At 45.3% G+C, this 14,344-nt stretch overlaps 1 protein-coding gene across 8 annotated transcripts in view; it reads left to right on the top strand.

Annotated features, from left to right (window-relative positions):
• Positions 1-14,344, top strand: part of PCLO (piccolo presynaptic cytomatrix protein) — a 1,309,308-nt gene that overhangs the window by 1,290,084 nt on the left and 4,880 nt on the right. The gene's annotated exons all lie outside the window — the stretch shown is intronic.

Raw genomic sequence — 14,344 nt, 5'->3', positions numbered from 1 at the left:
TATGTGCTTCTGCTCCCTTCTTTCCGTGGGCTGGGCCTCCCTGTATTGCTTCCCATACCTTTTCCCTCCGTTCTCCTGGTTAGTCTGCTTGTCATCTGAAAGTCAGGGCCCTGGTGTTACTGTGGTTCTGTGTCCTACATGTATACTGTGTGTGTCTGTGTACCATCTGGTTTCTGTAGGCTGCCACTGCACTGTACTGTGTAGTGTATACTGTTAATCTGGTTTCGTACCTTGTTGAAAGTGAATAAAGAAGTATGAAATAAAAAAATAAAAATTATTCACCAGTGAGGCTGTTTTGCAGTGATATTTTTAAACAACAAGTTTTTCAGTTATTTCATGCTTTTTTTTATTATTACTCAGCACAAAAATTGTGGACAGCGATAATTTTTCTATGTCACATAAACACTTTACAGCAAAGTTTAAAAAGAAGTGTAGGCAAAGTAAGTTGCCTATATTTCAAGTTAATATAAAAAATAAACACATTAAAAATGCACACTTACAACCTGCTTTTGTCACTGAGACAAAAGGAAGCACGTTTAAGTGGGTGTGAACAATGTGCGTATGCTTTGTGCACTCACTTAAAACGCAAGGAGTCGCTGAATAAAGTGAGCTAATCTGTTCCCCATGTTATTTGCCGTGGTGGATGGAAGTAAAATATGAATGAGAATTTAAAAAAACCTAGGCCTGCTAACACTAAATCCCTCTCTTTCAGTATATTATATATGAGTTTTGTAGAAAAACAGGTCTGGCTAGACAGCTTAGACTGTCTCTAAGGCTAGACCTAAAAAGTGAATCACCCAAACATCCATAAGTTAGGAGCATGAGTAAGAATAAATTATAAATGTTATAATTTAAATGTTTTTTTGTAATTGGACCAGGGAACAAGTATTTACTTTACTTTGCCCACTCTTAATTTACTGATACAATATATTCTTAACTGTTTCATATTTATTTCTCCAGCCTTTTTTCCCTGCCATTATAAAAGGGTTGAGATCAGTTTTGCTGCTGTACATTTTGCTCCCTCGTATTCTGGTGAATGTACCTGAATAATGAAGCCTGAGTTTAGAATTGCACTAACAGAATTTGTTAATTTGCATAGAATCTGGCAGAAGGAGAAAGGCAGACAGCCCCTCACCCACAGCTATTATGCCATCAACTACATTGACAGTGTTAACATGGCTTCAGGCCTTACATTGTAGCCTGACTATGGTAGTTTAAAAATTGCAATTCAACCTGTTAAAATAACCCTTTTAACAGGTCTAAACCTTCTATTTAAATATTGAAAAGTCACAACTAAGTAGGCCTTACTGCCATAAAGCAAGGTGCACAGTATTTAAAAGTGTGATATGTACATAATTTACTGTAAAACACACCTCTGCAGTGAAAAAGCCACAGAAGCTATTCTCACTGTAGCAAGGCCATGGTTGTTCATAGGGAAACACTGGGATGCAATGTTACATTTAATAATGCTATCTCAGAGTTAGAAACAGCTAGAAAATCAGTTCATGGACTCTTTGCAATATTTATAGAAAGCTCAATTCACTGGTGAAGTCAGATGTTTAATAAATATTAACAAAAAGGTACTTTTTTAAAGTTACCTTTCCCTGCCTAAAACCTCTGGGGGGCTAATTTGCATTGGAACAAAAAGCTGCAACCCACTTAGCAGTTCTGAATGAGATGTGAAAACCACTCCTAGAAAAGAGAAAACGGCTTGTGTGTGGAGGTTTTTCTGTTCCTCTGGCAGAGTGTCCAGGAACTTGATTAACTTCAGAGAGGCCTCCTTTGTCACATGTAAACGTTAGCTGACACCTGGGCAGGTTCTCCCTTTGTTCCTTCAGTCAGGCAGGTTCTAATCACAGAGGGGATGTTTTGCCCCCAGGAATGGATTGCAGTGACCACAAAAGCGGGGTTGCTCATTTCTCTGGCCTCAACTCTAGGATAGGCAAACAGGTTCTGTACAAGGGGGAAAGATTTCACCATCTCAGACATAGGCAGAGAGGGGCTCTGTGTGATTGCTTGCAGAAGGACACATAAGAACTGCTGAAAACGTTTGTAGGGTTAGACATTTTTCCTATGGGTTAGGAAGGGACCAGGAGTCACCTCTGCCCACAGGCTAGTACGAGGCATAAATGTGGCACTCATGGACACAATTTTCAGAACTCTCTGGATCCATGGAAGAGCAGAAAATGGACTGCTCCTATTGTTTGAGTCCTGTGAGATCTGGAGGGCTGGATCTGGTCCCACTTGTACCCAGGTGAAAGAAGGGGATTCTAGGGGTCAGTTGGTTGACCTATTGTTCAGCTACAGGAACACAATAAGCTGCAAGAAGACCTTTTCCTGTAGACCCCAGCTGACCATTTTCAGCTGGAACTTTCTTGCTGGTGGCGTCTGCTGGAGTGAAGCTTGACACCCCTCTTCCCCCGGGACCCTTTGCTGTGTCAAAGTTTCCTCCATTTAAGATTTTCAATAACCAGGGATGTAGAAACGTTTTGGCCCCAAAAACATCCAAAGAACAAACCTGCCAACCTGTCTGACAAAGGTGCATTGCTGATGGGCCGAAGATTCAGGTTTCTTCTGCTTGGAGTATTTCTAAAGCAGCAAATCTGTTTCTGTTAAAGAGAATTAGAAATGGAACACAGCAGCCAACTAACATTCGGAGGTGGAAGAAGAGCAGCAGAAGGACACAGTATTACATAAAAAGCATAACTTATCAAACATGGAGCTAGCTTTTGCTTCTTATGTGCCTTCATATTTGGAGGACAATTTCCCCAAACTACTTGAATCATGTACCAACCTGGACATAGCCCCCATCCAAGCCCCAGATATATATTCTTGCAAAGAAGATGGAAAATAAAACTACTTCCAACCGAAGAAGTAACTCATGTAAAAGTTCAAGTCACCCCATCACCACATTGCTCAAAAAACCCTAGAGCCATCAGTATTAAAGAGCACACGTCTTTTTTTGCTGGTGGTCCAGCTTCAGTTTTACTGGTAAACCAACTTAATAAAAACTCCGGGCTGAGGTCAGGATGCAGGACAGGTTGACTGTTATCTAACAGCAGCATTTTCTTTTCAATCACAATATGCAATGTTATGCCTCTATGCCAAAATCAACAAAAAACTCAGAAGGCTGCAGACTATTCAGAACTCAGCCACCAGAATCACTCTCAACCTCCGACACATCACAAACATCATCCCACACCTGAAGGAGCCACCCTGGCTTCACATACACAAACAACCAAAATTAGAACTCCTCACCCACACTTTCAAGGCACTATATAACATTGGCCCAGCATACTTCAATAATCGCATCTGCTTTCACAAACATTCCAGACACATACGCTATCCTGGACTCCTCCTTGCACACAACCCATGCATACAGAAAAACAAATCCAGCAGTTAAGCCTTGTCATACATCTCTCTTAAAGTGTGGAATGACCTGTCATTATAGATAAGAGCCTCCTCACTTATAAATTCCACAAGAAGCAGGCTTTTTGAGTACACCTAGTAGACTGTACGTTTAGCTAGGTTTACACCTGCTCAGCGCCAGAATGCCCACCTGGGTTATAGTGCGCTCTACAAACCTACATACCATGCCATGCCATACCATACCATCTGGCAGTATTCAGCCAACATCAAGGTAACTATCCCAGGGTCAGCATCAGGGTGGTCTCCCTCCATACTTTTTGCCTGCTTGCCTCCAATTTTGCCGAATTCATTTTTGTAAGCCTTAGGACTCTCACTTTACCACTGCAAACCACTGCTAAAGTTATTGTGCTCACTCCCCCTAAATATGGTTTTACTGGCATATATCCAGTTGGCATATTTCATTTACTTATAAGTCCCTAGTAAAGTGCACTAATTGTGTCTAGGGCCTGGTAGATAAATGCTACTAGTTGGCCTGCAGCATGGATTGTGCCATCCACCTACGTAGCCCTCAAAACATGTCCCCAGGCCTGCCTCCGCAGCCTGAAGACAGTGCAGCACTGCCATGCTGACCTGGAATCTAAAACCCCTTTCCAAGCGTCGTACTCCTCTTTTATCACATATTATATACCCCTAAGGTAGGCCGTATGTAGCCCATAGGGCAGAGTGCTGTGTAATTGAAAGGTAGGACATGCACTTGTATTTTTTACATGTCCTGTTAGTGAAAAACCCCCATCTTTGTTTTTTTACTACTGTGAGGCCTAGCCCTCTTATAGGATAACATTGTGGATTCCATATCACATCTAATAGGTTGGTATTTCTCATTAGTACAAGGCAGATCTTTCATGTTTAGTACAAAGGAATTGTAATAATACATCATGTTTAATGGTAAAGTCAGATTTATTGTTACGATTTTGAAAATGCCACTTTTAGAAAGTTTATACTAACCAAAAGAAATACCTCCACTAACTGTGATTCAACAATTTTTTGATAATTGGGCGCAACGCATTTTATTATTGCGACCACACATTTATTTACCCAATTCCTTCACAAGATTTAAACACTTTTAAGGAGAAATTTTAAAAGGAACATGTCATGCATTACAGAGAAATCACAAAAAAATCACACAAAAATACAGCAGAGAACTTTTTGCCATGCCTTTGACCTCGACTTGTGCAGCACATTAATAGTAAGTGTACATTTAACATTGACACAACATACAGACAATTAGGTGATAAACAACTTGACATTGAGACCCCATTCAAGCCTATTCAATAAACAACATGGTACTATAACCACATTAAAACGTTTCCCATCATTCAGTACAAGAAAAACATATAAGAATGTTTTAACTAACAAAAGAACTCCTCACTTTTATACTTAGGGAATGGATGGCTTTTATATCATTACTATTTTACAGGGCCTGAAATCGAAAGGGGACTAAACGTGACTTATTGAATTCCTAAAAGTTCCCTTTTACCCCAGCCTAGTACAAAACTGTTGATGCGCTTCAAACCCGTTTAATCAGGGTTCTCCTCAGGACCGTGAACTGGATAGAATGTCCAACCTAAAAGGAAGAAAGACATCATTTTGACCAAACAGTGAAAAAATACTCCAAATGTGTTAGATGTTGTCCATGAGAAATTCTTAATATAGTCCAAACCAATCGTCAATTTTTGATCACTGAAAAATTAGAAAAACAAAACAAGCCGAAGAGCGAAATTAATCATAAATAGTTCAGCTGGAACAGAATACGAAAAAGAGGCCATACAATGTGACAAGTTTTTTCAAACACACCACTTTAACTTGGAGGGAGGAGTCAGAAATTAACAGACTTACTATTCACCAATAATGCGGAAGCACTATTCCATCTTCAAAATCTGTCACTTTTTAAAGCTAGAAAGGAATATACAAGGGATCAATTCACCGCCAAACCAAGCCTTATTTTAAGTCAAAGCGTTTCACCGCAATCGCTATTCACACCCAACCAATTAAGTGCTCTGATATAATAAAAACACAAATTAATCCGTTAAATGCACTACCGTGATCCCAAAACTGCTCAAAAACAATTGAAACGACAATCAAAAGAGGAATTCTAACCACGTAGACCTTCCTCCATACTAACTAACCATTTAAAAGGACCTCACCGTTCAAAACCCAGATTCTGTAAGCAAATAATTATCACCAGTAATTATGCGCGTGCATCAACAGCCCAAGAAGTAAACACTCAGATGAACGCCCGGTCCGTTTTTTACTGAATTCGATATCCCGGCCTGATAAGTACAGCATTTGTATGGATCAAACAACAGCGGCATTCGGGTTCACGCTTTCACTAATGTGTTGGTGGCCTGATCCGACCTTAAGCTGAGGTTGATTCTTTTTGGTCAAATTCATTATCTCAGAGCCACGCGGTTCTCGAGTGAAAGTCAAACACTAATCCCTTCCAAAGCCTCGGGGTAAAAGAAGGGGTGCATCATGGATCTGGTACTGCTGGACAAAGCCCAGGCTGGTAATATTCTTCATCCATTTTGACCATACAGGCAAACTGATGCATATCTCAACGGTATGCGATTATTTGTTCATAAAACTGCATTAAACTGTTTTCTGAACACTCGTAAAAATGACCCCTCTGCTTCCCGGTACCGTAACCCACCTTCAATACCTCGCTGTGCGATACATTCCCTGACTCTAAATTAATTATTCAGTGCCTGACCACTTATCAACACAAAAACTAAGCCTTCCAACTCAAGCTAAAAAAGGGGAGAAAAATTGTTTTTGTACTCCAGACAAATATCAAATGTTACTAGTGGACCAACTGTACCACTCGATTATGTGAGATGGCCTTTAAGTTGTCATTTTCCTGTTCGTTGCATTGTGTGCCTGCAGCCTGTCTCTGCTCACTTGCCTGGGGTTTGTGACAGCTGGGCTTTGTGTATTCTGCACAGCCACACAGAATGAGAGCTTAAGTTTGACTTGATGGGCCATCAAGCAGAATGAGAAGGAGGAGCTGGCCGCAGCTTCACACATACACCTGAATAGGCTGTGTCCTGTCCCTGCACAAAGGGAGGAATACACCCTTGTAGTGAGTCTAGAGCCAGGACAGTAAGGCAGGACCTCTCTGCACTTCAATGACACCTTTGTAGTCTCCCCTACTCCCAAGGCGCCACTGGGTAAATGAACTGGAACTCAGACCCTACTACTTCAGTACACTTCTGGACCTGTGGATACCCTGGCAGGAAGAAGGATTGCTGTGCTGCTTCAGTGACTGCCACTGTGCTGGACTATTGCTCTGGAAAAACTACTACCTAGCTGTGCTACCTGCTGCCCTCTTTGCCTCAGTGAGAAGGACTGGACCTATATCTCTCCAACACAGAACCCAGCGTAACTCCAAGAGCCAGCCGACTGGGCTCATGATTTGAAGTCTCAGGGACATAAAAGACTTCCAACCAACCTAACTGGACTCTGCCTGCTATGAGCCTGACCTATGAAGTGGTGCCATGCTAGTCCCGGACCCTTGTCGGCAGATCTTCAGGCGCTGCTCCAGCCACACCAATGCATCACTGCTGTTGCGTGGACTGAACTGGTGCGTCTCTGCCACTGCGTGGATAAAACTTGCTCATCGCCTTTGGAACCAGCACTGTGACGTATCTTTTGGTGCAAGGCTCCTGCTTTCTTATTGACAACAGCCTCAATGTCGATTAGGGGTGGAGCATGGATTTTGGCAAAAACACTCAGTCAGCGGCTCGCTCAAACAGCACATGCAGAGCTTTTGATCAGGAAGTTGTCTTCTGGTCCACACCTATCTGGGTCACGGGGAATCTGAAGAAGGCCATGTCTGACTGCATACTTTACTTTGTGCAGCTAGGGCCATGCACTGGTTGGGCACAAATAGTTCTCTGTTTACACCACAGCTCTATAGCCCCTCAGGTGGGAGCGGCTCTACAGTGGGCTAGGTGGCCTAGATGAATCTAATCTAATCTAATCAGGGATATGTAAAGCGCACTACTCACCCGTGAGGGTCTCACAGCGCTGAGGAGGGGGGGGTGGAGAAGGCAGGAGGGAGGTGCTGCTACTGCTCGAACAGCCAGGTCTTGAGAAGTTTCATGAAGGTAAGGATGTCTTTGGTCTGGCGCAGGTGGGTAGGAAGAGTGTTCCACATTGTGGCGGTGAGGTGTGAAAAAGATCTACCGCTAGTTGTGGTTCTGCGGATGCGTGGGATGGTTGCAAGGGAGAGGTCAGCAGAGCGGGGATGCCGGGTCAGGGTGTAGAAGGAGAGTTGTTTGTTGAGGTATTTTGGTCTGGTGTTGTGCAGTGCTTTGTGAGCGTGGGTGAGGAGTTTGAAGGTGATTCTCTTGTTGACTGGGAACGAGTGCACATTTTTCAGGTGGTCAGTGATGTGGCAGGGCATGTCCAGGATGAGGCGTGCGGAGGCGTTGTGGATACGTTGCAGCCTCTTCTGGAGTTTGGCCATGGTTCCTGCGTAGAGGGCATTGCTGTAGTCCAGTTGCTGCTTACGAGGGCTTGGGTGACTGTTCTTCTGGTTTTGGTGGGTATCCATTTGTAGATCTTTCAGAACATGCAGAGGGTGTTGAAGCAGGAGGAGGAGATGGCGTTGACTTGCTGGTTTATGGATAGTGAGGGGTCCAAGATGAATGCATGCATGGTTGGAGCGAGTCGGAGTGGTTCAGAGAGTGTCAGGCCACCAGGAGACATCTCATGCGGAGGGGGTGGAGCCAAAGATAAGGACATCCGTCTTGTCCGAATTGAGTTTGAGGCAGCTGCTCTTCATCCATTCGGTGATGCCCTTCATTCCTTCACCGAGATAGGTCTTGGCCGAGTCCTTGGTAAGGGGGAGTATCAGCTGGGTGTCGTCGGCGTATGAGATGATGTTGAGGTTGTGTGAGTGGGCGAGGTTAGCGAGCGGGGCCATGTAGACATTGAAGAGGGTCGGGCTGAGGGACGAACCCTGGGTTACGCCGCGGATGATTTTGGTGGACTCTGAGCAGAATGGGGGGAGGCGGACTCTCTGGGTTCTGCCGGTGAGAAAGGAGGTGACCCTGTCCAAGGCTCTGTCATGGATTCCAGCACTGCAGAGGTGTGAGCATAGGGTGTGGTGGCAGACGGTGTCAAACATGGCCGAGAGGTCCAGGAGGATAAGGGCCGCGGTTTTGCAGCTGTCCAGTATGGTTCTGATGTCATTGGTGGTGGCAATGAGGGCGCTTTCGGTGCTGTGGTTGCTGCAAAATCCGGATTGGGAAGGGTCCAGGGTGCGGTTCTCCTCTAGGAAGCAGGTTAGTTGTCTGTTGATGGCCTTCTCGATGACTTTTGCCAGTAAGGGGGGCAGGGAGATAGGCCGGAAGTTCTTGAGGTCCTTTGGGTCCAGCTTGGGTTTTTTGAGGAGGGCGTTGATCTCAGCATGTTTCCAGCTGTACGGGAAGGTGGCGGACTCAAAGGTGCTGTTGATTATCTTCATGGAATTAATGAGCCTGCTGACTGGAGGAAAGGGACATATATACACATAGACGAGTGACTGAATTTGCAAGGCTGATGACAGAATAGACCAAGATGAAAGACTACGCTCAGGCTGTTGACATTCACGGTCAGAGACAATCTTTCACAAATCAATGTACCCTCGTGTTAGACATGGGGTCTTTGGTTGGCAGTCAGGTTACCCCCTGTCCAAGCAAGGACCCTCACTCTAGTCAGGGTAAGTCACACACAATCCAAATTATCCTGTGCCCACCCTCTGGTAGCTTGGCACTGAGCAGTCAGGCTTAACTTAGAAGGCAATGTGTAAAGTATTTGTGCAATAAATATTACAATAACACAATATAGCACCACAAAAATACACCACACAGTGTTTAGAAAAATATGTAATATTTATCTGGATATTTGCAGGTCAAAACGATAAAAGATGCAAAAGAAATTGTAGAGATATCACTGAAAAGTGATATGAAGTATCTTAAGTCTTTAAAAAGCAAACAAAGTCTCTTTCAAGCACAAAGTACCTGGTTTGGAGTGAAAAATTTCCGCAGAGGAGGAGATGCGTGGAAAATGGTGTGTGCGTCGGTTTCGCCCCTTCACACACGGACTTGCGTCGTTATTTTTAACGCGGGGAAGACGTTGCGCCGATTTCCGGCGCGTGGACAGTCTCCTCTGTGGGTCGCGGGGTTTTCAGACGCCCCGGGGTCTGTGTGTGGCATCCTGGGCTTGTTTTCCGGCTGTGCGTCGTTCCGATGGACTGTGCGTGGAATTTTCTCCCTCACGGCAGGCGCCACGTCGATCTCCTCTCTGGAAGTTGGGTGGCGTTGTCCAGGCAGGCCGTGCGTCGAAGTTCCGGTCGCACCACAGGCGTCGCGTCGATCTTTTCCTCGCGGGGTCGAGAGGCGTCTTTCCGGTTCGGCGTGCAGTGAATTGTTCACCGCGGAGCAAGCTGTGAGTCAAATTTTTCACCGCACAAGGAGTCCAGTTGAAAAAGAGAAGTCTTTTTGGTCCTGAGACTTAAGGGAACAGAAGGCAAGCTCTATCCAAGCCCTTGGAGAGCACTTCTGCAGCAGGGCAAGAGTTCAGCAAGGCAGCAGAACAACAGCAAAGCAGCAGTCCTCTCTAGAAAGCAGTCAGGTGAGTCCTTTAGGCAGCCAGGCAGTTCTTCTTGGCAGGATGCAGGTTCTGGTTCAGGTTTCTTCTCCAGCAAGTGTCTAAAGTGGTAGGGCAGAGGCCCTGTTTTATACCCAAATGTGCCTTTGAAATGGGGGAGACTTCAAAGAGTGGCTTAGAAGTGCACCAGGTACCCTTTCAGTTCAATCCTGTCTGCCAGGGTCCCAGTAGGAGGTGTGGCAATCCTTTGTGTGAGGGTAGGCCCTCCACCCTCCCAGCCTAGGAAGACCCATTCAAAATGCAGATGTATGCAAGTGAGGCTGAGTACCCTGTGTTTGGGGTGTGTCTGAGTGAATGCACAAGGAGCTGTCAACTAAACCCAGCCAGACGTGGATTGTAAGGCACATACTGATTTAAGTGCAGAGGAATGCTCGCTTTCTAAAAGTGGCATTTCTAGAATAGTAATATTAAATCCAACTTCACCAGTCAGCAGGATTTTGTATTACCATTCTGGCCATACTAAATATGACCTTCCTGCTCCTTTCAGATCAGCAGCTACCACTTCAATAATGTATGAGGACAGCCCCAATGTTAGCCTATGAAAGGAGCAGGCCTCACAGTAGTGTAAAAATGAATCTGGGGGTTTTACACTACCAGGACATGTAAACTACACAGGCACATGTCCTGCCTTTTACCCACACAGCACCCTGCTCTAGGGGTTACCTAGGGCACACATTAGGGGTGACGTATATGTGGAAAAAGGGGAGTTTTAGGCTTGGCAAGTACTTTTAAATGCCAAATCGAAGTGACAGTGAAACTGCACACACAGGCCTTGCAATGACAGGCCTGAGACAAGGTAAGGGGGCTACTAAATTGGGTGGCACAACCAGTGCTGCAGGCTCACTAGTAGAATTCAATCTACAGGCCCTGGGCACATATAGTGCACTCTACTAGGGACTTACAAGTAAATCAAATATTCCAATTGGGTGTGATCCAAGGTTACCATGTTTAAAGGGAGAGAGCATATGCACTTTAGCACTGGTTAGCAGTGGTAAAGTGCGCAGAGTATAAAAGCCAGCAAAAACAGTGTCCAAAAAGTGGAGGGAGGCAGGCAAAAAGTTAGGGGTGACCACCCTAAGGCTGTCGGGTCTAACACCTTGGTTCCACATTGATTCTTTTTTTTCTACGATAAAAGTGCAGGGATGGGATTGAGATGGTTGAGCTTGAGAGTGCAACCTCGATGGGTATGGAATGAGGAGGTGGAGAGGCAGTTATAGGAGGAGGGAGTGACCACTGCTGGTATGGTGCTGGAGGCATCCTGTGCTAACTGTGACCCTGCCACCAGTGGACCCGAGAATGGAGAAGAGGATGCCGACATGCCGTCCATCAGCCCGTAAGAAAGGGGGCAGTGCGGGGGGATGGCTGCCATGCACGCACCTGTGTTATTTAAAGTGCATCTGAGTGTCTATCCATGTCATCCACACACACATATGCATGTCAAAATACTGATACTTCAGGACACAGAAAGGTTGCCAGGCAAGAGGTGGACATAATGCCTCTAAATGCATCATGTGTCATTTGCTCACTCTCCTCCCCACATCAGACCACAACAAACACACACTGTTGCACAAGGATGGTGTGCCTGCCGCTCAGCCCCTCTGATCATGTTCCTGCTCAGGGTACCTTTGGTGCCACTATTTCTGAAGAAAGACCACAGGTTTAATGAACACAGATATGTTTAAAAGCTGTGATTATGTGGCAGGTGTTGAGCATTAGTGTACAATAACAGGCGGCGCCAAGAGAAGCTTCCAGGAGCCCTCACCATGCTTCATTGTGAGTCCATCAAGTAAAAGAATGCACTCAGCAAAACAGCAGCAAAGATTTTCCCAGTATGCTTTGATACGCACAAAGATGACTTCAGGAGCTGGCCTGGTTGACGTCCACAGTTTATTTTGGTACAATGAAAAATAATGTTATTAAGAAGGTTTGCTGCCCCCCCTTCGCATAGGGTCCATTGTGGCTGTTATATTATTATGCCGAAAATGCCACCACTGAAAAAACACATAATTCTAGTGTTTCAACCTACAACTGTCTGTCTGCTATTGGCTAACAATCATCAACTTTAATTTTAATTTGTAATTCAACAATGTTCATTGCACTGCTACATTACCTCAGTGGGTCAATGCACAATCACAGAGATCAGTGCTGTTAGAAATGGGGTCTTTGGTTGACAGTCAGGTTATCCCCTGTTCAAGCAAGGACCCTCACTCTAGTCAGGGTAAAAGAAAATCCCCCTCAGCTAACCCCTGCTTACCCCCTTGGTAGCTTGGCAGAGCAGTAGGCTTAACTTCAGAGTGCTAGGTGTAAAGTATTTGTACCAGCACACACAGTAACTCAATGAAAACACTACAAAATGACAAAACACCAGTTTAGAAAAATAGGAAATATTTATCTAAACAAAACAAGACTTAAATGACAAAAATCCACAATACACAAGTCAAGTTATCAATAAAAATGGGAAAAGAGTCTTTAAGTAGTTTCAAACACACACTAACGCTGTCAGCGTGAAAAAGTACCTTGGGCGCGTCAAAAATAACCCCGCATGGGTGAGTGTTTGTCAAAAAGGGCTTGTGAGCCGTTGATTCCACTCACGAGCGGGACCGTGCATCATTTCTCTTTTTGCCGGGTCGGGGCGCGTCGTTTCTTCTCTCCACAGGAGAGCGATGCGTCAATCCGGTCAGCACTCTCGGGTCCGGGCAGGCCTTGCATTGTTTTTCCACGCACAGTGGTACTCGAGTCGGAAATCCAGCCGCACGATGATCCGAAAACCCTGCAGCGTGGGTTGTGATCTCCCAGCCTCCGTTGGCGATACTGCGCGTTGTTTCTCTTGCTCTGTGGGTCCATTCTTCGGTTGCGTTTCCTGCGAGTGTCGTTTCTCAGCTGCAGAGCTGGCAGAGCGTTGTTTCTTCAGCCGCAGATCGGAGTCGCGTCGATCTTTTCCCCGCACGGCGTTCGGTGCGTGCATTTCCTTGTCTTTAGGCTGCCAGCTTCTCCTTTCAGGGTCCCAGGAACTGGATGGGCACCACAGGGCAGAGTAGGAGTCTCTCCAGAGAGTCCAGGTGCTCGCAGAGAGAAGTCTTTGCTGTCCCTGAGACTTCAAACAACAGAAGGCAAGCTCTAAATCAAGCCCTAGTAGATTTCTTCTCAAGATGGAAGGCACACAAAGTCCAGTCTTTGCCCTCTTACTCTGGCAGAAGCACAGTCACAGGTAGGGCAGCTCTTCTTCCTCAGCTCTTCTCCAGGCAGAGGTTCCTCTTGTTTCCAGAAGGGTTTCCAAAGTCTGTGGTTTTGGGTACCCTTCTTATACCCAATTTCTCCTTTGAAGTAGGCCTACTTCAAAGTAAAGTCTCTTTTGAACGTGAAATCCTGCCTTGCCCAGGCCAGGCCCCAGACACTCACCAGGGAGACTACATTGTGTGAGGGCAGGCTCAGCCCTTTCAGTTGTGGGTGACCACTCCTCCCCTCCCTCCTAGCACAGATGGCTCATCAGGATATGCAGGTTACACCCCAGCTCCCTTTGTGTCACTGTCTAGTGTGAGGTGCAACCAGCCCAACTGTCAAACTGACCCAGACAGGGAATCCACAAACAGGCAGTAACAGAAATGGTATAAGCAAGAAAATGCTCACTTTCTAAAAGTGGCATTTTCAAACACACAATCTTAAAATCAACTTTACTAAAAGATGTATTTTTAAATTGTGAGCTCAGAGACCCCAAACTCCACATGTCCACCCCCTCCTAAAGGGAATCTACACTTTAATCAGATTTAAAGGTAGCCCCCATGTTAACCTATGAGAGGGACAGGCCTTGCAACAGTGAAAAGTTAATTTAGCAATATTTCACTGTTAAGACATATAAACACATTACTTTATGTCCTACCTTAACCTTACACTGCACCCTGCCCTTGGGGCTACCTAGGGCCTACCTTAGGGGTGCCTTACATGTAAGAAAAGGGAAGGTTTAGGCCTGGCAAGTGGGTACACTTGCCAAGTCACATTTACAGTTAAAACTGCACACACAGACACTGCAGTGGCAGGTTTGAGACATGATTACAGAGCTACTTATGTGGGTGGCACAACCAGTGCTGCAGGCCCACTAGTAGCATTTGATTTACAGGCCCTGGGCACCTCTAGTGCACTTTACTAGGGACTTACTAATAAATCAAATATGCCAATCACGGATAAGCCAATTACATACACATTTTGTAAAGGAGCACTTGCACTTTAGCACTGGTTAGCAGTGGTAAAGTGCCCAGAGTAACAA

This window comes from Pleurodeles waltl, chromosome 4_1 (assembly GCF_031143425.1).
Source record: "Pleurodeles waltl isolate 20211129_DDA chromosome 4_1, aPleWal1.hap1.20221129, whole genome shotgun sequence".
Taxonomy (NCBI): Eukaryota; Metazoa; Chordata; class Amphibia; order Caudata; family Salamandridae; genus Pleurodeles; species Pleurodeles waltl.
The sequence above is the reverse complement of the archived record's forward strand: the minus strand, read 5'-3'. Positions and strand labels throughout refer to the sequence as shown.